Below are 22,394 nucleotides of genomic sequence, written 5' to 3'. Positions count from 1 at the left end.
AATCTCCTTTCCAGTGAGAACTTGCACAAACAGTGCTGTTTGTAAACAAAATTCACTTAATTTGTCTTTATCACTGAAAAATTTTTGGATTGCTTTTCGAGGCATTGCTTAATGATCTTGTATAATCGGTTTCGTGGGTTAAGTCCCTATTGGTAGTTTCACTGTGATTTTCTTATGAAATATGAAACTCTTTAAAATTTAAGGGTGAATTAATATTAATTTAATCAAATATTTTAATATTAAACCTATTAATATTTCATCTTCTACATGGCTATGCAGATTTTTGAAAGCTGTTCCAGTGTTTTCTGACAAACTACTCAGTTACACAAAGACTATTTAGAAATCTTTTTGCTCATGTGGTTCCTGCGCAGTAACTGGGCTGCCTGGGTCATTGGTTATTTTTATTCGGCCTCTAAAGTGAATGCAAATGAGATGCAGGACTCGGAGAACCTAAAGAAAGTTTACCAAGCCTGATGCAGACTGTAGTTTCCTTGTGCCTGGTGAGAATAGACTCTAAAAGGGCCCTGCACGGTTTTGCAGGTTAATCTCTGTTTGCAGCAGGGTTTGACTGGTATCAAGCCTGGCGTGCTTAGGCACCTGAGGGCTGTCACTGACAAGGGGCTGCGAGGAGATGGACTGCCACCGATCAGGTCTAAATGAGCCAGTTGTACAGAGCTGATAAAACCAGAGATTTACTGAAGTAGACAGGCCTGCGCTAAAACAAGCTCCTCTCTCGATTGAAACCCTGTCTGTCACTTTAATCAGTCATCTCCCCTGTCAGGCACAGCCAGCGGAGAGGCTGGAGCGGTGCAGGAGATGCAGCTGAGGGATGGCACGGGGTGGTGGCTGGGCCAGCACTGGATGGACTCCCTGCTGCCCACAGGGCTCGGATGTGTAGAGGCAGTGCCATGGCACCGCCCTGGGGGTGTTTCGCAGCCCAGATGTGGTCCAAGAGGTAATAGGTAGTGCTAAAGCAAGACTTTTTTTCCAGGTGATCCGTGCCTTCCTCTGTGTTTTTAATACAGCATCATTCTTGCATCCTGACTCTGCTTTTTCAGTAGCTGGAACAGTCCTGGACAAGAAGACATGGGCTACAGAGGTTACAGACCCATCCTGCTGTAAAAGATGTAGTCAGGTATCTTACTGGATTATTTCTCTTCATCAAAAATAAGTTTAAAAAATACTCAAGATAGCAAACTTACAGTGGAGATGTTACAAGTTGAATGTTCTGTGTGCCATTAGCCAGAACTTGATCCCTGATGGCAGGGTGCTGCTGCCTGGCTTCGTGTCATGAACAGTGTACCCTCCCTGCTTAAAGGAAGGCAGTTGAAATCAGTGTTGCTTTATTTCATTTTAAATTAATTTAATTTTATTTTTACAGAAACATGCTCATTTCACCAAGATATCAAAGGCCAAGGCAGTAGCAGAAATAGAAGAGGAGAAAAAAATAAAAAGGAAAAAAGATAGTGACCCAACGTCACAAAATATAGCTGGTGCTTGGTTGTGGACACAGCACTCTGACGCTGCTTGGCTTTTAGGTGAACCTCACAGAGAACAGGGTCCTCTTGTCGCCAGGAGCTCATGGGGGTGAATTGGTAAGTACTGCAAAGCTTGCTTTCTGGGAGCATTGTGGGTACACCGATGGGCAGCCGCTCCTCCTTCCTGGGAACTGACCCCTGGGATCGAGCAGGCCAAGGAGCACTTACATCCATCAGGGAGCAGAGGAGGAGGGATAGAAGTAAACAGAAGTAAATAGCTTGCACTACTTCTTAGCAGCATCTATGGCTGCTCTCCCCTTGAAGGTCTTCTCTTCGTGCCCTCTCCTGGCACCTGGATGAGGCTGTAAAAAGCGTGTTGGCAACTCTGTGTTCTGTCTGGTTCTCCACCAATGTTAGCACAACTACAGCTAATGGAACAGGGGAGCTCTTGGGAAATTCAGATCTAGACAAGAACTGGAAGGAGGATGTACTCTGAAAGCCCAGCCCTGCCAGCATCCTCTCTGCCTCTGTCCTTTTGCATAAGGCACACAGCTCCTGTTTGTCAAAGGGTTGTGATAAACTTCGGTACTCTTCCGTTCACTGTGAGGCTTGACTAGCTCATACTGTTCTGGTACAAAGCATCATTCAGCTCCAGCGTACCAGGCTGTGCTTCCCATCTGGTTGGGCAACACATCCTGACGCCAAGGTATGGCTAGTATGACCCATTATGTGGTCCTTTTCGCTTTGAATTGCTACAATTCCTTTTATCCATGCAGAGGCTTCACTGGGTAGAAAATACTACTGCTGGCTTCTCCCATTGCCTGAACAACACGAGCAAGGAATTGTGCCTATTGCTGCATCAGGTCTCTGGGATTTTAAGGATCCTAGAGTGACAGTAAACGATGAGCTGCTTGGTTCAGATAGCATGGCTTTTGTTGCCAGTGAAATAAATTCAGCTGAGGGGAGTCTTCAGTGTCTTGAATGAGTGGCAGTCAGATTTGGTTTGCAGCAAGTTATCTAAGCAGGTGTAAATGGTGAGAGGAAGAGCAGAACCAAGGTAGTGTCCTGGTAGGAGCAGGGGCTTGTGCTTCTGAAGCAGCACAGGCCAGCAAGCATATTCCCCCGAGCTACTGCTGCAAAAGGGATGGGTGAGAAGAATGGCTGGCTGCAGGGGCTGGGCTCAAGGTTTGCGATAAGGGATGCACTGTGAGGATGAGCAGGGTAGGACTGTGGGTGACTGTCCCCAAGAGCTGAGGCTACAACCTCACTACAGCGGGTTGATTGTTATAAAAGAATAAAATGGAAGGTCACACATAGCAGACTTCACCGAAACAATGGGCATTCTTCTAGAGCTACCAATGTTACAGAATTCCCAGAGAGGACTTGAGCAAAGGGAGAGATGGTGGGAATTGATGTTTTGGTAGGAAGAAATTCAATTTGGATAGGAGATGTGAAAATGTCCTGACAAAGAAAAGGCTATGCAATATATTTACACCTGTATTGTTTGACATCTGAAAACTCTGTTTGCATAGGGATGATGTCATTTTAAGCCCTGAGCTGAACATAGAGCTGACACATATTTTGTACAGTTAACATTGGAGTTAAACCTCATTGAAGGTGGTGGGTGTGACAGTGAAGATAATAGCTACCGTGCATAATGCTTGAGTGTAAAAGACAATTCTTCTGCTTTGGGGAATCCCTTGGTGAAGCACCAGTCACTTGAAAGGCTTCCCAGCTGTTGAGCTGTGCAGTGCCAGGTGCTATCGGGCTGAACGCAGAGCTGGGAAATAGGAGAGTTACTTTAGAAATCCACGTCTGTGTTCAATAACTGAGAGAAAGGCCACAAGACTAGTAATAGGCAGAGTAGCTCACTGAGTGTCTAGCAAAAGAATGGTTGGTGGTAAGAGTTGTCTTGTAAGATGCTCGGAAGGACAAGGAAAGGAAAGAAACAGGCTCCATCTGATGCCTTCTGTGCTCAGAAAGCAGGGCCACGTCTGTGCTCAGGAGAAAACAGCTGCAGCAATGAAATATGGGCCTTAGGCTTTCTCTCAGCAGAAGCAACACGCAACAGGCCAGTACCGGATAGCAGCTCTAGATGAAATACTGGCTTAGGGTTGGTGTCAAAATGGGTAATGTGTTTATGTTTTTATCCTTATTGAGTTCAGCTCTTCCATCTCCATTATTTCTCTTCTCGTATGGAGCTGTTGCTGTAAATACATATCCGAATTCCATAATAACGCACTGAAGCAGCAATCAAGCAGTGAATATTGATATAGTAAGGAATATTCAGAGTAATTTTTTCTTTTTGGTCAAGTTTGGAAGTGTCAGTTTCTTGTTCTCTGTATGTTATGTTTAGAAATCACAATATATAGGGATATATAGACATAATGACAAATTGTGAAAATGCATAGAAAATAGCTTTGACCCTAGAAGCCCCCAAACTGCAGCAGACAGATGTACTTGCCAGAGCCAGAAGTAGTCTATTGAATCATACAAGCACCATAAAGTTAGTTAAAGCGCTAATTAAGTATGGTCGTCTTAAAAGAAAAATTCATTCTTCATCTTGGCAAGATGCCCATAAGAAAAAGATAGATCTGTCACAGTCTTGCAGACTGCAGTAATTAAGGTTTAAAATACTTCCCAGCCTAAAACAAGGATGGTTCAGAGCGAGCTAACTGTTTAAACAGTGTCCCTTATGAACTGACACTGCTCTTCTATTTCAGACCGACATGTTTTTCCTTGTGTGTTTAGTGGTTTTTTTTGGTTGGTGTTTTTTTTTTTTTTTTTTTTGTGGGTGGCTCTCTGTTTTTTTTTCTTTTGCTATTGGCTTCTGTGCAAAGTGTGCAGAAAACCAGAAATCAGGAAATGCTCATCAACACTTTTTATGGAAGCCGAGAAGCTAGAAAACAATTATGTGGAGTAGCCAGAATACTCTGTGTGGAGGTAGTACAGAAAGTAGAAAATTAAATTTTGTACCTCAGAGTAGTTAGGAAAAAAGGTTATCTGTCTGGAGGTTTTGTTCTTTTCTGCCTGTGAACATGTGGTCCTGTTGATGTTAATTGGATCCAAACATCTTCAGACTTTAAGGATTTAAAATTTATTTCCAAATCTTGCATCTCGGCTCGCATCCAAACCTGCAAGTTCTGGAGGAGAGAGATCTCCATCAGCGCTTCAGTGCTTCAGTCAAATTGCTTTAAGATTTTGATTAGTGAGTAAATACAAAATGAAAGGTCAAGTTGATTGCACGTGCCTCTGACTTAAATAGGATAAACACATGTATGTGCGTGCAGTCTCCCAGTATAATTTTGGATAACATGTTATCTTGTTAGATCTCTCAACGCAATTTATTTTCCATTCAGAAAGGTCAGTCCGGTTTTAAGGATGCAAGGTATCCAGGGGCCCAAGATTGTGAACCTTTTTGTAGTGCCCTGTTACTCTCTGTTATATTTCTGCTGTAATCCTATACTTGTCTCAGAAAAGTCTGCCCTTTGGCACAGTCGTTCCACTGTCATAAGAGTTTAGTTTTCTGTGATCTTAGTGGTATTTAACAATAAGGTCTGAACCGCATGTTTAGCAGAAGCTGTGGGAACATGGATGTCAAGTCCATTAATCACAGATTAAAAAAAAAAAAAAAATCTCCAGGCTGGACTGTCAGCCAAGGATTAGCTCTGCCCCCACTGCAAAACCTATTCAAACAACCCCGATTAGGTCAGCCTGTCCTTCTGCCCTGAGATTTTTTTTTTTTTAGTAGAAACTGGCAGTTACAGCTATAATCCTTACCGTACTCGGGGCTGTGTATAGATATGTGATTGGAAGACCACGGGCTACTTCTGTGTAGTGTTTACTTCACTGATGTCAGGCTGACAAAATTGCTTAAAATCAATACAAAATGGCATGTTCTGAGAAGCAGATGAATGCGTGAGTTGGAAGTGTTTCAGCAGCACTCTGATATAGCAGCTCATGAGCATGTTTCTGTAACTCAGCAATTCATTTTTGGCCTGAATTTATTTGGGAGGTAAATATTAGCTGTATATATTTATTAAAAGGTAAATGAGGCCAAATTATTAGCATTTTTTCTAAATGGTTCATATACTTGAAAAGATTACTTTTTTGCAGTGATGATATGACTTGATATAAACATGTCTGAGGGACGCAGAAGGAAATCGAGCATGTGCCACAGACATTTTGAGTGGGTTTGCTGCTTTGGTTTGGCCTGGTGAGCTGTCTCTGTCTTTGAGTGACACTGTGCTGGTGACTTGTGATGGGTGAATTGGGGTGACTTTTGTTTTTTATCTGGTTAAAGAGGGCATAAAGATGTCTCGGAATCCTCCGTTGTGGAAGGAAGTTTTATTTTCTTCTACTGCAGCTCTCAATCAATGTGGCTGTTCTGCATGGTTAACAACATAGCTCCAGAATCCTATTACTATGCAAAGTAATTTCAAATTATTTCAAAAATAAATTGCTCAGACTCCACTGGATTTCCTGACTTTCTGGAGTTATCTTGAATTCTCAGAACCATTTGGCCCCATTCATTTTCATTTGCAGAATTATCTGTAATATGGAAATCAGTGTTAATTATTTCTCTAGCCACTATTGTTATCACTAGCCAAAACTGACATATTAAATCTGTGTCTTATTAGCAATTCTGATAGAGAGTCACTTGCTCGGCATGGCGCTGTGGTCTGTGTCTCTGGCACCTTCACTGGCCGTCTCACTCCAGGCTGCCCAGAAGGTCAGTGGGACGGCAGAGCTGGGTGGGACAGTCTCACTCCGGTGTTAGGTGCAGTAACGTGCTCTCGCTGGCTGGCATCTTCCTGGGCTTCCGGGGGCTTCTCAAGGTGCTTGCCTCAAACCATATGGCATTAATTACTTCGCATCCAGGCCTGGCAGTTCTGTCCCCTTCACCAGCTGCAAGGGTAGCTGGAGCCAGCTCCAACAAGCTCTGTGGGTATTTAATCTTGCTGGCTCGGGAACCGGCTTTGGACCGGGGTGTCAGGTAAGGGGTGTGGGAGTCGTGCCCAAGTAGTAGCTCTCTGCACCAGCTTTTGGATGCACGCTGAGAAGGGCTTTCCTTCATATTTGTCCTCTTCGTATAAATTATTTTTAAGGTGTGCTCTTGGTTTTGTGGCTTGACATGTTAAGATTTATATTTAAAATTTAATTATACATTTATTAAAACATTGAGGCAAAGTATGAAAATGTAAAATGAGAATTGAAATTAAATGTCAAATTAGGGTTTGCTTTAGGGTCTGCAAAACTTGGTGTACCTAGAATATGGCTTTAAAATGTATAGCAGCCTTAATGAGTTCTCAATATACCTGCATTTCTGAAGCTCTTGAGAAGGGAAATAACTTTTCATTTTTGTTAGGTAATGAATAATAAGCCAAGCAGAGCAAATCCTGAAATCTGTTATTTCTTTCAAAGAACCATATGTAGTAAAATGATGACAATGGAACTTGTTTATTAAACTAATGTAGTGATTTTATCACTTCATTCTTGGTATCTTAGTACCTGATATTAGCCTGGTATGGTTGCCATGGTAACTGAACACACTGTTCCTTTCATTTGACCTTAAGTTCAAGCCCTGCTGTTGCAGCAGAAATGCCAAGAACACCTCCACTTTTATTAAAAACAAAACTATCAGATACATGTAAAGAGAAAAATGGGCGAAAAGAAAGGACAATCTGACATTATGATGTGAAACCAAAAAGAAGGGTCTGCTTTCAACTAGAGGACCAAGAAATAAACAAAATATTAGGATACATATGTTTATATCCTGTTCTGTCCTTAAAATTCAGCTGTCTTTGGATTGATTTGCTCCACCACCATTATATTTACTATTAACTGTAGAAGTGTCTACCCTTTAAAAATTTGCTTTTATTTATTTGCATCGAGAACCTGTTGGATTTGTGCTGAGAAGAGCAGTGTTAACCTGCTCAGTTCCATGTTCTGACCAACTGCCAAGGCAGAAAATGGTTGAAGAGGTCAAAGAAGATTCAAGTTAGGGTCTGACCAGAGGAGAGCTCCTGCTGGTTGATATTTGTGGACTTCTGTATTGTTTCTATCTAACTCAGTCATCCCACATGACTTTGGCGTTAATGACTTTTTGAGGCTCTGATCCACAGCCAAATGGAGTCCATTTGGTCTTGGATGGAGTCCTGAAAATGGGAAAATTCTTGGATATTGCTGGAGGAGATGTTCTTCCCTGAGGTCAGCTAGTGGGGTGGACTGGAAAGTAGCTCCTGGGGTGATGGGGTGGGTTGGGGACAAGTATGGGGCAGGAGAGCAGTAGAAGCAATCTTAAGGGGAGACCAGAAGATCATCTGAGGTGTCTTGGTGGATAACATGAAGGAGAATTCCCAGGGATTCAGTGGGGACTTGGGCAGAACTTGCTGCAAACTGGAAAGTGATTGGAAGCTTCTGGGCCTAAGACCAAGCCAGGATGCAAGGACAGAGTGGGCAGGCTGGACGGGGGTTGGCTTGTAGACTTCTGATCAGCCTTGCTCAAAAATCTGCGTTTTCTCTTGCTGCAGAACTTTGTGGTTGTAGTTTATTGCCCAGAGTGGACTGGCAGCTGGCTTTGTGCTTGCTTTAAAGATATGAGGACAGTCCCTTTATTTCCAAAGGCCAGATTGGGCTTTGGGTTTTTCGAACAGGGCTTTGGGTTTTTCGAACATAGGTGGCTATATGAGACACCTGGCATGCCATTGTCAGGTGGGACACAGCTGTCCCAGAGGGGGAAAAGAATTTTGGGGCAGGAGTTAGCAGGGCTCATTGACCAGTCTTTAAACTAGATATGAGGGGGGAAGGGGAGATAACTGGGCCTGTCAAGATTAAACCTGAGGAAAGCATGCCACGGTTTGAAGGAGACCACATTAGTGAGGACTCCCACTCTGACATTTCATCAGAGAAAGGTGACAGAAGTTTAGAAATTACTGCTAGAGAACATTGGGAAGACCCTTTCCTAGAAGGGGAAAAGGGTACTAGGCTAAGAGTTAACAAAGCTCATGGACACAGCTTTAAGCCGAAAGTTAAGGGGGAAGGGGATAAAACCAGGCCTGCTGGTAATGAACCTGAGTGTCAAGGGCCAAAGACGGGGGTGAAATCAGTAGCCCAGGTCAAGTGCATCTATGCTAATGCACGTAGCATGGGCAACAAACAGGATGAGCTAGAAGCCATTGTGCGGCAGGACAACTACGACATAGTCGCCATCATGGAAACGTGGTGGGATGATGGTCATGACTGGAATGCTGCAATGAGTGGCTATAAGCTCTTCAGAAGGAATAGGCAAGGAAGGAGGGGGGGTGTGTGGCTCTGTACATTAGGGAGTTGTTGGACTCTATAGAGATAGACTCCAGTGATGAAGAAGTTGAGTGTTTATGGGTAAGGGTGAAAGGGAAGGCTAACAAAGGTGATTTTGTGCTGGGAGTCTGCTATAGACCACCCAACCAGGATGAGCAGGTTGATGAGGTATTCTATAAGCGGCTGGCTGCAGTCTCGCAAACGCCAGCCCTTGTTCTAGTTGGGGACTTCAACTTACCAGACAGCTGCTGGAAATATAACACAGCAGAGAGCAGGCAGGCTAGGAGGTTCCTCGAGTGTATGGAGGATAACTTCCTGACACAAATGGTAGGTGAGCCTACCAGGGGAGGTGCCTTTCTAGACCTACTGTTCACAAACAAAGAAGGGCTAGTGGGGGATGTGGAGGTCGGAGGCCGTCTTGGGCTTAGTGACCATGAAATGGTTACGTTTTCCATCCAGAGTGAGGTAAGGAAGGGGGTTAACAAAACCTCCATCTTGGACTTCCGGTGGGCAGACTTTAGCCTGTTCAGAACCCTGGTTGGGAGAGTCCCGTGGGAGGTAGTCCTGAGAGACAAAGGAGCCCAGGAAAGCTGGACGCTCTTCAAGAGGGAAATCCTAAAGGCCCAGGAGCAGGGTGTCCCCATGAGGCGCAAAATTAAAGGGCGGGGAAAATGGCCAGCCTGGATGAACAAAGAGCTCTTGATGGGACTTAAGGAAAAAAGGAAGGTTTACCACCTTTGGAAGAGGGGACAGGCAACTCAGGAGGAGTACAGAGATCGTGTTAGGTCATACAGAGAAAAAATCAGGAAGGCAAAAGCCCAGCTGGAACTCAACCTGGCAATTAACATAAGGGACAACAAAAAAAGTTTCTATAAATACATTAACAAAAAGAGAGTGACAGAGAATGTCCATCCCTTACTGGATGCGGGGGGAAACCTTGCAACCAAGGACGAGGAGAAGGCTGAGATACTTAATGCCTTCTTTGCCTCTGTCTTTAATAGTCAGACCAGCTACCCCCAGGGTGTTCGGCTTTTTGGGCTGGAAGATAAGAATGGAGAACAGGACAACTCCCCTGTAATCCAGGAGGAAGTAGTTAATGATTTGTTTATGCACCTGGACACGCATAAGTCTATGGGGCCGGACGGGATTCACCCAAAAGTTCTCAGGGAGCTGGCAGGAGAGCTCACCAAGCCTCTTTCCATTATCTATCAACAATCCTGGTCAACAGGAGAGGTGCCAGATGACTGGAGGGTGGCCAATGTGACGCCCATCTACAAGAAGGGCCGGAAGGAGGATCCCGGAAACTACAGGCCTGTCAGCCTGACCTTGGTACCAGGAAAGATCATGGAGAGGATCATCCTGAGTGAGCTCTCACAGCAAGTGCAGGGCGGCCAAGGGATCAGGGCCAGCCAGCATGGGTTTATGAAAGGGAGGTCCTGCCTGACCAACTTGATCTTTCTATGACTGTGTGACCCGCTTTCTCGATGAGGGGAAGGCTGTGGATGTTGTCTACCTGGACTTTGGTAAGGCCTTTGACACCGTCCCCCACGGCATTCTCCTGGAGAAACTGGAGAATCATGGCATAGACAAGTGTACCCTCCACTGGATAAAAACCTGGCTGGATGGCCGTGCCCAGAGAGTTGTGATTAATGGAGCAAAATCTGGTTGGCGGCCAATCCCAGTGGTGTCCCTCAGGACTCAGTTTTGGGGCCAGTCTTGTTCAATATCTTTATTGATGATCTAGACAAGGGGATTGAATGCACCCTCAGTAAGTTTGCGGATGACACCAAACTAGGTGGGAGTGTTGATCTGCTTGAGGGTCGGAAGGCTTTACAGAGGGATCTAGACAGGTTGGATCAATGGGCCAAGGCCAATGGGATGAGGTTTAATAAGGCCAAGTGCCGGGTCCTGCATTTCAGTCACAACAACCCCAAGCAACGCTACAGGCTTGGGGAAGAGCGGCTGGAAAGCTGCCCAGCAGAAAAGGACCTGGGAGTGTTAGTGGACAGCCGGCTTAACATGAGCCAGCAGTGTGCCCAGGTGGCCAAGAAGGCCAATAGCATCCTGGCTTGTATCAGGAATAGCGTGGCCAGCAGGAGTAGGGAAGTCATCGTGCCTCTGTACTCGGCGCTGGTGAGGCCTCACCTCGAGTACTGTGTTCAGTTTTGGGCCCCTCACTACAGGAGAGACATTGAAGTGCTGGAGCATGTCCAGAGGAGAGCCACCAAGCTGGTGAGGGGTCTGGAGACCAGGTCATATGAGGAGAGGCTGAGGGAACTGGGCAAGTTTAGTTTGGAGAAGAGGAGGCTGAGGGGAGACCTCATTGCCCTCTACAACTACCTGAAAGGAAACTGTAGAGAGGCAGGGGTTGGCCTCTTCTCCCAAGGGAATAACGACAGGACCAGAGGAAATGGTATGAAGCTGCGGCAAGGGAGGTTTAGATTAGATATTACGAAGAATTACTTTACTGAAAGAGTGGTCAGGCACTGGAACAGCCTGCCCAGGGAGGTGGTGGAGTCACCATCCCTGGAGGTATTTAAGAAACGTGTAGACATGGCTCTTCAGGGCATGCTCTAGTGCCCAAGATTATTGTTTGTGGTGGGGTGTTGTGTTTGGGGTTGTGGGTGTGGAGTTTAGTAGGTGGGTGCTTTTTTTTTTTTTTTTTTGTGGTTGGACTCGATGATCTCAGAGGTCCTCTCCAGCCACTAAGATTCTGTGATTACTAGCGACACAGTGGGCTGACACTTCTTAATTTTTCCTACAGTTTGGTCTAGTAAGAAAAGGTGTGAAGGAGAAGAAATTTTTAGGATATTGGAAATATGATATTGGAAATAGTGCAAATTACAAGAAAAGGTAAGAACAAGGATATCTGGCATGAACTAAAGAATGACAAAGAAAGGTGCTGCTAGTAACAGGTGTAAAAGGGAGCCAGATAAAGGTTTATGAGTACACAGGAAATGAGAAAATGTTTTGTTTTTTTTTTTTTTTAAAGTTCAATTCTGCTACCTAATGGGAAAGAGAACAAATAAAGTTTGACAAGGAAAATGATGAAATGCTTAATCGTTACTATGCCTCAATTTTTACTAAGAGAGATAATAGTTACAGGCTGTTTAATGCAATAAATCAATGAGAAGGAGAGATGAGAAGGTAGGAAGGACCATGTCAAAGCATACTCTGAAAATCAGTGTGTGCTCAGATCAGTGGGTTTTGAAAACATATGTTGTGCTGAAGGAAGCAGCAATGTTATTGCAATCTTTGGAGAGATTATGGAGACAAAATAAACATATGATACAGTGGAAAGGTGAAAACATATATGCCTTTCTGCCCTTTCCTCTGTGATGTCCTCTTCATAAGCCCTCAGTGATCTCAACTGGTCTAGGTTTGCTAGAAATGACTAAGATGTCAGTTTATAACCTCAAACTTTCAATTCAAGAACCATGACAATGACTTTAAAAACAAACAAAAAAAAGAAGGCTCAAGCAGACCTAAAAATCAAGATCTTGATATTGTATGCAGCACGGGTGGTTATGCTGCCTGTCTGTCCAGAGAATGTTCTTTGCCAAGCCATGCAGCTTTTCGTTGTTTATTGCTGCTGATCTTCAGTGGGGAGCACTTCTGAATGATGTATGTCATTGTCCATGCTGCAGCACTTGCCATGCATCCGCACAAGCTGCGTGGCATAATATTGCCTGTCAGTGACTGTTGGCCAAATCGAGGTGGGTGGCTGGTTGTGTCTTTAGTATTAAGGAAAGGGGTTGTGGGAGCTGATGAAAACTCCTTGCAGCCTCCTAATACTGTCCTAACCTGAGATGTCAGCTGTTGACTGAGATTAAAAGAAATACGGGTGAATTTAAACAGTGTTTATGCAGTCATCATTTGGGATTGGTGCAAAACTCTTTTGATATCCAAAAAATTGCATCAGGGCTGGATGCTGACAACATGTATGAGTTGAATGCTAAACCCTTGGTCCTTAAGAATGTATGGTTACACTACAAGCCAAAAAGCTGTGAAGGGCATGCTGAGGGCAGCATGGGTTTGGCTGATCCATAAGGGCTGGCAAGCCAGGAGTTGAGGATGAGCGTGGCAGGGATTCCTGGAATGGTACCCATCCTGCAGCACCCTTGAATAGTGCATGGGCCCAGCTCAGGACAGTGACTGGGGGCAGACAGACAGCAGTGATTGCCAGGCAAGTCCATGGTGGTGAAGCAGGTCTCATGTCTAGGACAGATAAATCCTATGGCAATGAAGAAATGTAATCTAGGTGAGTTTTCAAGGTCTTTGACATGCCTAAAGGTTTGGTGGTGGTGGTTCAGTTTTTTGCTCTGCTGTAGACTACAAGCATGGATCCCCTGTGGGGGTGTGGTTGGGGTGGGTTTTTTTGGTGTTCCACACCCTCCACTTTTTTTTTTTGAGATTTACAGCTCTGTTGGAGTGTAATCAAAAGCTGAGAGTTACTAGTTTATTTTTGCGTTTCCTCAGAACAAAATGATAGGGAGAATTCTGCATTCCTGGAGAATTATCATTGCCTTTGAAGTGTAAAATGTAAATACAAATTAGTTTGCAAATATCATTCTAACATCAGTAATTTTCAGTTGAAGAAAATGTGAACAAAGTATAAATAAGGTAATTGTTAGCATTCTTCTCAATACAAATGATGCCTTGTGAATTCTGATCTTACAGGAAACAGATTAAAAAAACCAAACCACAGGAAGCACAAACATGTGAAAGTTGTTTTGTGCTGTTCTAATAGTAGATCAGCTTAGGCTAATTTGCCATGTGGTGTACCCTTTGGTAAAGCCAAAACATCCCAATGAAGAACCTAGTCTTTCTTTCTGTTAGTATCACGGCTATGATACAAACTTGCATTTTATTTTACGGAAGCAAAAATAGAGAATAGGATCTAAACACCAGTGTCAAACAAAAAGGCCTTGCTCAAGGTTGGATACTTTTAATGTTTCTTTTAAAGATGCTAATCTCGTCTCTTTTTCTCTAAAAGTGAGCCACAGATCTCATCCAACGTGTTAGACTTTCTTAACCTCTCCCAAATAGGATGAGCACCCGCTATCAGGATGTAGCTTCTGGTCCTCAGTGTGTAGCTTTTGGGTTGTGGGATTTTGGGGTTGAAGCCCATGGAAGGCCCTGGGCACTCAGCGTTGCAGACAAGTGTGGACATCCTCTTTTTTCCCTCAAATACCGTATAGTGGTGAAAAAACCCCAACCAAATCAAAACAAGCCTTCCCCTTCTCCTCCAACCCTTTCGTGTTTGTTTTACAGCTCAGGAGTTTGGCACAACCCCTCTGCTCCTTCAGAAGTGCCTTAAAGAGTCACCTGTGCCCTTTTGTGGGTACAGAGCAACCATGACCCTACCGGTCTCCAAACTGCCAAAATTGGATGTTTCAACGTTTTGCTCTGCACTTCATGGCCTGGATGTAATTGTGAAAGATCTGCCCACAAAATGCTTGACAAGCTATCATTTTTTAGGACAGTTTAGCAAAGGTTGTAAGTATCCCATTTATCACTTTCCAAAGTTTAAGTGAATACTGTTTTGTAAAAGGTGTATAATGGTCTTAAATCTTCCTTTAAAGAAAGGTTTCTGTTGGGAGCTCAAGATAACATTCTCTTTCTTTTTCTTTAAAGTCCTGAACTGTAATCTAATGTAATTTTTTGCTTGTTGAGAGAGGGAGGGGGGAACAACTTTGAAATAAATAACGAAGATATAGTTGACCCTCACCAAAAAGTTTAGCTGTTTAATAACATTGTTTGTATTATTAGATTAACTTTTAAACTTGGTTAAACTAAATAATAGAGACTCCTTTTGGTGACTCTTTGTCTATTGGGAGGTGGGTTTTTCCTTCATTTTTTTTCTTAATGCTGGATTTCTGCAGTCATTAGTGATCTTGATTCTGTGTCAGTCTTGACCAAAGTGTCTTTAGGGTTAGAAGAAGAAGACTCTGTTAAGATAGTTTACACAGAAGCAGCTATTCAAAAGGGGAAAAAAAAAATCCTTAGAAATGCTATCTAAATGACCATTCCCCCAGAGGAAAAAAAAAATACCAAATGAAAAATCTTTGAGTAAAGATGGTAAATTCCATTTTGATTCTTGTTTTGCTTTTTATTTGTATGTTATTCGATTAGAATCTTCTGGCACTAGCAATATTCTGTGTTACTATTTCCTTTATATTCAAATGCTTAAGACTATACTTACCTTTCTTCTCTAGATTATTTTTTTGTTTTCATTTAATGTAACAATGTCATATAAACCATAATATCTCCTGGTGTAAAAACAGCAGACAGTTTGATCTAAAAGATACTATTGCCTTTAATAATAGCATACTACATGGCTGCTAGGACTGACTAATGCATCGTTAAAAAGCATCTGAAGAACGAATTAGAATTGATAAAGAATATTTCCAAATTCTTCCAAAATAGTATTTCCCGTGTGATTTCTGTAACTGTTTTTACAGGAAAAACTGGTTTAAATCTAGTTTAGATATTTAATTTTTACTTATTTATTTTTTAATATCAGTATACTGGGCAAAAAGAATCTCAAGAGTGTCATGTTTAGGATGGCTCCAGCTAATATTCCTAATGCCCTCAGTCGCTCCTCTGTGTGATATGTGCAAAGGTGACAGAGCAACCTGTGACATCTGATAACAGCACTCCCTTCTAAACAGCCTGTGCAAGGAAATTAGAATATTGTTAAATTCCATAAGCATAAAAAGGGCATATTTGTCAAGACATATTTCATATTATCAATTTATTCTTGTTTAAAGGTAATCCAGATAATAGCATGTTATGCTTAGGTATGTCTTTAAGTGAACTACATTGAAGATGCAGTCCTCTGTGGATTCAGAGTGACTTGTGTGTTCTTCCAGTTGCAACTAGTAGAAGAGCTGTACAAAGAATTACTTCAACTATTTAAGCATAACTTGCCTGGTTAAACAAGAACTGGAAATCCAGACTTGTTCATTCTCAACTTGACTCTTTCAAGTTGTGTGTAGGAAGGGGATATCAAATTCAGCTTTTTATGGCTTTGCTGTGAAATCAGGAAAACTTTTTATTTTAACCCAGCTTTAACTCTAGTTCCTGTGTTAGCCTAAAAGAAAATTAAATTAAGTCTTGGTGCTGTGGTACTTGTACCTGGTACAAATAAATTCTGGAGCGATCAGTGAATGCTGGGTTGAGTGTCCATGTTTCGTGTTTTACAGAGCTCTAATATTTATGGTAAAAGTCAATTATTCCTTAAAATGACCCTTTACAGCTCTTAATTATTTTTCGTTTATGCAATGTGAACTAGTGACAGAGCCCAGGCTCTGACACAGTATGGATGGGCCATGTGTACTGGAACCAATTGTCAGCTGCTCTGTTTGCTCCTTGGGCTGGTTTCAGTGTTGTAGAGAGGTGTGATTACCAGAACCACGATGTCTTTTTCCATTTTTTTTTTTCTCATCTAGTGATCTGGTCACTCAGTGGACTGACAGCATATAAGGTGATGGACTGGAATCAATAATCTCCCACCAGTTGCTAACATTTTGCATGCCATGTTGTAGACCTCAGTGTTTGGATTTTTTATTTTTCAGAGTGAAGTGTAGATTTAAATAGGAAAAATCCATGAGTAAAACAGTCATCTGTGTCTGGCATTGAGGCTGAGTCTCTGGCTAGTACATTGTCCTGGGATTCACATGAGCTCTGCTCAAATTGTGACTTTTTCATGGATAACCTTTTTTTTTTTTTTATTGCTGTGATTGTTTCTGCTGATATTAGTTACAAATATAACTATGCATATGGTTGAGTCAAGGATATTTTTTTTAATTTGACCAAAAGAAAGCTGTACTGGTAGAATTACAGTTTTACTACTTTAACTAGCAGGGGTACAAATGACTCTTCTACTTCTCATCCGCTTGTCTTCCCAGAGCAGCCAGTGTGAGAAGTAGAGCATCTTGGTGTATGATGTCTCCTTCCTGCTGAAATCCTTAATGTCTTTAGGCTTTTTTTTTTTTTTTTTAAGACTGTAGCTCTATGCAGTGGGCCATATCCAAGGCTAAACCAATGTGGGTAAAGGCTCAGGCTGAGGCAGAGCAGTTCCCCTGCCTATACCCAGGCCCCCAGCCAGGGGCTGGGTTGTGTCAGCCCCTGAATATAAGCTACTCCTTGTAGTTTAGGCCTTTGAATTTTGGCAAGGAAGGGAGAGCCTGCAGGGGTAGGCACTTCTGACTGTCCCTTGGGGTATGGGTTGGGTGCCTGTCTGTCCTGCTCCCAGCCCACAGGGGAAGCAGCACCTGCAGGAGCCTTTTGAAAGGGAAGAAAGTAGGGATTTAACTGGGTAGGGTGATCCCTGCTACAGCTCTTGATTATCAGTGTTCATTGTGCTACTGATCTAAAAATAATGAGTAATAGGATGGTGCTATAGCGGTGGCACCACAGCTGGTGTGTAGCATATTGGACAGGAGTTTCTCTCTGAACTCTATTGTTCATCTTTAAATTTAAATGTCCTTTATTAAGGAATACATTGCAATTTTCTTCCAGCATTTAAGATCCTCTTAAATTCTAGAGGAGCCACTGTAAATTGTGTTGGGACCTTTAGTATAGCTGTTAAGTTGGTGGAAGCTGTCAGCCTCACAGTTTAGAACTTTTTTGGTGGAGTACAAACCTTGGAAGAATTCTGTGTGCACAGCTCAAAATACTAACTCTGCTCCTAGGAAAGTGTAGACGAGGATGGTGAAGTTGCCAGCTGTCATTTTATTTTGGTATTTATTTATTTATTTTAAGTTACCCTATTGTCATCATGCAAGTGTAGCAGTGGGTGGAATGGTGGCTCATTTTTAGCCACTGATTCATGTCAGGGCTGCATCTGGAGTTTTAAAATAGTCTGCCCAGTGTTGACGGAAAGATTTTTTTTACCCATCACGACAATCTGACATACTTTTAAACACTGCTTGTATTTTCTGTCATGTCACATCTGTAAGAACAGATCCTAGGTTATTGTATCACAATTAGGCAGGTGTATTGTGGCCGTTAGATTACCTTTTTGAGATCTACCATGGGTGTAATGTGAAATTTTGCTCTTAAGACTAATAAATATCAATGCTTCCGTTATTACCAACACCATTTGCATTTTCTGCATCTCAAAAAGTCTCAAGATGAGAATTCTGTAATAAGAATTAGAGGTTTGGGGAAATTAAGGAAATACTAAAATAACAACAATATAACGGTAGAGGAGTTTAAAAGCCTTCTTTCTTGAGGAAATGAGGTTTGTATGACCACAGTGTTAGCGTGTCTTAATAACTTCTGAGGTTGCTGGCCGACTTAGCAAAATCTGACAGGTGGAGAGATATCTCTAAGGTACTGAGTTTCTAGAAGTTTTGTAAGAATAAGAGTCTGGAGAGAAAACAGAGATGCATTTGTACCCTAGCTGTGGGAAGAGCTGCAGGGTGAGCTCAGTTACATTAGAGCTCAGAGAATCGTCAGAAAGGAGCCCTGCTAAGACTACTGCTGGACAAGTTTTCCCCTTATCTTGCTCTCTGATTTGACGTCTCCAGGGAATATCCCAACCTGAGACAAAGAGCAGCAGGGAAGCAGCTTGTGTGGGGCAAAGATGTCCAGTAAGGGAGAAAGGATGCTATGAATCAATCCCAAATTCAGGAACGTGATGCTGAAATTTTTAGCATTGGTTTTGGCTGATGCCTCACCTATTGCATCAGTTCTGGTATGATTTTGAGCTTATGTGGTTCTCCTGGATCATTCCCAGTGGGTCACACTGGACTGAGTTGGGAAAAGGCCTGTGTTGGAAACCTTTTTTAATGGGAATTGTTACAGTCTAGTCTGCAGTGCTGCTGAAGGTGCTATGGAGCAGGGCTGTGCTGCCCACCCCTGCCACTGTTTCATCCCTGAGTGGTGCTACCTGAAAGTGCCAGATTCAACAGCAGGGGCTGTCTGGGAAAGTTCAGCTTTCCACTTCTGTATGAAAACCGATCAGGTAGTTTATTATCCTTAATTTTCCTCTCTTGCTTGCTTTTATTAAAATAGGAATCATGAAATGGCTACCACAGTGTATTTCATAAGTCTCAGCTCCTTAATAGATCCCCATGTAATTTTGATACACATCCTCTTGGGTCTGGCAACTATAAAACAACTGCTATAGCTTTCACCGCAGCAGCTTTTCTGCAGAATCTGTTTCATAAAATGGCCCGTTAAAGGTCTTCAAATATTTCCCTATTGTTGCAGGCTTCCAAGATACCACCCTGAATGGCTTATTATACTTCTGCTCTTTCTTACGCTCCTTAAAGAGTGTATTTTTTTTATTAGGTCTTGTTCCTCAAGGACAGACTTGCTGTACTAGACTTGTTACAATTTTAATAGACTTTCCTGTCACTTAGTCTTGTACATGGGCCATGGAACTTCAGGAATCTCTGAGACTTAATGTTATTTAAAAAGTGCCTCCTGCTTCTTCTCTAATTAATTGCAATCAGAAAGGCTAGTTGGTGGACACATGGTGTCGCAGCTTCTGTGAAATACTGCCTGATGGCTATAAACATTGCCATATGTTCTCTGTGAAATATTGCCATAATCACTGGCAACAGGAACAGCTGATAGGAGATGAAGGATTGGTTCTCTTCTCCTTTTTCAGCTTTACTTTCAAAATCTGTGAAGCGCTTCCTGATCACCTTAGTGGTTTTTTAGTTGCTGCTACTTATAGTGGGTTTATTTTCTTCTAAAATGTTATTTCAATAACTTTTATCTTTCGTGTTACAGCTGCTAGCAGTTGCTTTGCATACCATGTCCATTTGCTAAACCTACTACTTAATCAAAGTAGGCAGTTAAAGGGAGTTTTTTCCCCAAATTAAACAGATCATTTTCTTCTTATAAAGCTAAGTAGTTCAAAAATTAATAAAAACTCTCAAAAGCTTGACAGTTAATGAACTACAAGTTTTCATCTAATGAGAAAGTTTCTGTTCTACACTGTAACACAGGTAGAAGGACAATTTTGGGGCTGAGCTGCTTACAAACTCTTTTGATTATGAAAAAGTGAAAGGTCTTCAAAGGTGTGATCTTAATTAATGTTAGATTTTTTTTTTTTCATCCTTTCATCTTCAAAGGGGTGTCTGTTGCAGTTTGTGGTAACATCCAGCAATGTTAGTATGTACCATTAATTCCTCTGCTGATATAACTTCATTACACTATAGCAGTAGCCTAGTAAGAAATATAATCTTTTAGTAAAACAGAGTATTTCAGGTTTTTCATCAGTGTTTCCAAAAAGCTTTCCTTTGTACATTTTGCCTCTGACATTAAGTTTTTAACGCTTTGGCCTCCATTATAAGGAGACAATTCATTAGAAGCAGCAATCCTCCAATTACTTCAACACAGCTAGAAGCCTCAAAAGACTGCTTTCACAGTAAGTGTGATTCAATAAGAGAAAGGCAGTGCATTAAGCATGTAAAGTGTTTTTGTGTCTCTGGTTAGAAGCATAGGGCTCTCATGGAGGTAAGCAAACAGGATTGATTCTGCTCCTTTTATTAGAATTGGTTTCTTTTAAGCACTGCTTTTCTGTCTCAAATTACTAATTCTAATAGGGTACTTGCTAGCTCTGAGAAAAATTTAGCTTTATTAAAGCAACAAATGGTTTTACGTGCCCCTCTATACTTTGGGAGTTGTGGGCTATTGAAGCAAGTTCTGTCTTACATGCACAGCTCAGGCTATTAAACTGTACGCAGGTGATTGATCTCTTTAATAAAACCCTGTTCTTTAGTAAGGAAAGAGTGATAAAGATAAACAAATGTACTTGTTTGTCCAGTGCTTTGGAGATTACGGTAACATGAGGACATCAAGAATGCCATTTTAATGAATAAGGTAGATGAAACACATCAATTTGGACTTCATTTTAAGCATGTCTGGAAACCAATATGCTTTAAGTTAATTTGATTCATGCTTTTCATTCGTTTGTAACACCACATGCATTTTAACAGAAAACGTTTCATACTTAAGCAAAGGAAAGATCTGGCAGGTAGAAGATTCTGGCACTTTCTGCATGAGGATTGAGCAAGTCGGGAACAACGACTATGCGAATCCGCTCTCCTGCGGCTCGTTGTGGCTCTGGCCCCTGCCGTGTTTCGAAGGACACATGTCACGAGCATGCCCGAAGGGGGCTGGCTGCGGAGCCAGTGTGGTGTGAGGGATAGCTGGAGAGCTGCTCTGAAAATACAGGGCTATACGCATCGCTACAGCCCTAATGCCAAAAATTCTCTGCTACGCGTGCATCACGTCTGATTGTTCATTCATACTGACGTTTTTCAGGAATAACTCTGCTGATGTCAATAGTTCTGATTTTTATTTTTTTTTTTTTAAGAAAAGTGAGAAAGGAGGGAATCAAGCCCTCATTTCTCTTGCTATCCGCTAAAAAGCATTCTTTCCATGGCAACCCCTGTTTCCATGGTACATGCTGTATTGCCCTTCAGAGAAGCTTTATTAAGAGACACGTATACACACGCATGCTGTCATGTGAATGTGGTTGCATTTTATGGCACTCTAAAGGAAAACTACAGTAAAATGTCACCCTTTTTTTTTTTAGGTTGTAGTGCTTTTTCATTATACAATGTGATGAAGGATTATTGCTGCCACTGCTTGTCAGTGTCATGGGAATGCAATAAAACATGTTTTTTTCTACTACTGTTAGAAGGGTATTCTTCAAAATGCTGTATTTACTAGTACATTAAAGTCATTGTTTTCTAAACTCTCTTTGTGTGTAAGTTGGCATACAAAGTAATCAAACTTCTTTCACAACTTTAAAAAGAAATATATAATAAAGGTTTTCTACTCTTAGGTTCATCATGGGAAATAATAGAGATGTTAGCAAATTCAGAGGCTTATCTTCCATTCTAAAAACCCACAAAAATTTGCAGTTTCTTCTCCATAATAACACCTATTAGAAGCTACTTCGAGTATCTAAAATTAGCCAAATTTACAAAAGCAAGACGCTGTACCTTTGTTTCTGACTATAAATATGCAGGTCTAAAACTATTTAAAGTTGTATAATTACATTTATCTTGAGAAGTTTTGTTATAATCACCCTTTTAGACTCTTCTACCTACTGTTATTAAGAGCTGTAAAGGTCTCTTATAGGAAGTGTGGTATCAGTCTTTCTCCAGATCGGCTAATGCATCTTGGAAGCATGTGTTAATGTGACTTATATAGCAATGTATCAAAACTTTTCTGAGTTTTGGAGAGCTGCTTCATGTGCTGTAGTTGTCTGGGACTGTAGTCTGACGTAACTGCAGTTACATTTTTGAATCTTAGTGTCTGCTTTTCAACAATTCTGTTCCAAACCTTGATTAGAAGATCCACGGAAAGTGGAGTAAACCTAAAAGTATACCTATTTTCAAATGAGATTTCTGCCTCATATCAAAAGTTGTTCGTTTCAAAGACAACCCTGATAAAATCCTTGCAAGAAAGTTGGTGAGAGTCCTTTATGCAAAAGGAACTTTGTCTGTGGCCTAAGCTTGCAGAAATGGAATAGTCCTTTGCAGGCACCTCCCTGGTGCTTATTTCCCTCATTTGGCCACTGATGTTACAATTAAGGAAGTAATATTTGAATTGAGATGGGGGAAAAGAAATAACATC

At 41.9% G+C, this 22,394-nt stretch overlaps 1 long non-coding RNA gene across 5 annotated transcripts in view; it reads left to right on the top strand.

Moving 5' to 3' along the window:
• LOC141747047 (uncharacterized) overlaps positions 1 to 22,394 on the top strand; it is a 99,070-nt gene that overhangs the window by 31,971 nt on the left and 44,705 nt on the right. For 3 of the 5 annotated variants that reach the window (XR_012588579.1, XR_012588578.1, XR_012588581.1), the window contains 3 exons: positions 992 to 1,135; positions 1,382 to 1,595; positions 14,055 to 14,279. This is a non-coding gene — a long non-coding RNA (uncharacterized LOC141747047). The remainder of the gene's footprint in view (positions 1 to 991; positions 1,136 to 1,381; positions 1,596 to 14,054; positions 14,280 to 22,394) is intronic. The other 2 variants (XR_012588580.1, XR_012588582.1) reach the window with 1 other exon arrangement.

This window comes from Larus michahellis, chromosome 8 (assembly GCF_964199755.1).
Source record: "Larus michahellis chromosome 8, bLarMic1.1, whole genome shotgun sequence".
NCBI classification, from domain to species: domain Eukaryota; kingdom Metazoa; phylum Chordata; class Aves; order Charadriiformes; family Laridae; genus Larus; species Larus michahellis.
This window is presented reverse-complemented; position numbering and strand designations above follow the sequence as displayed.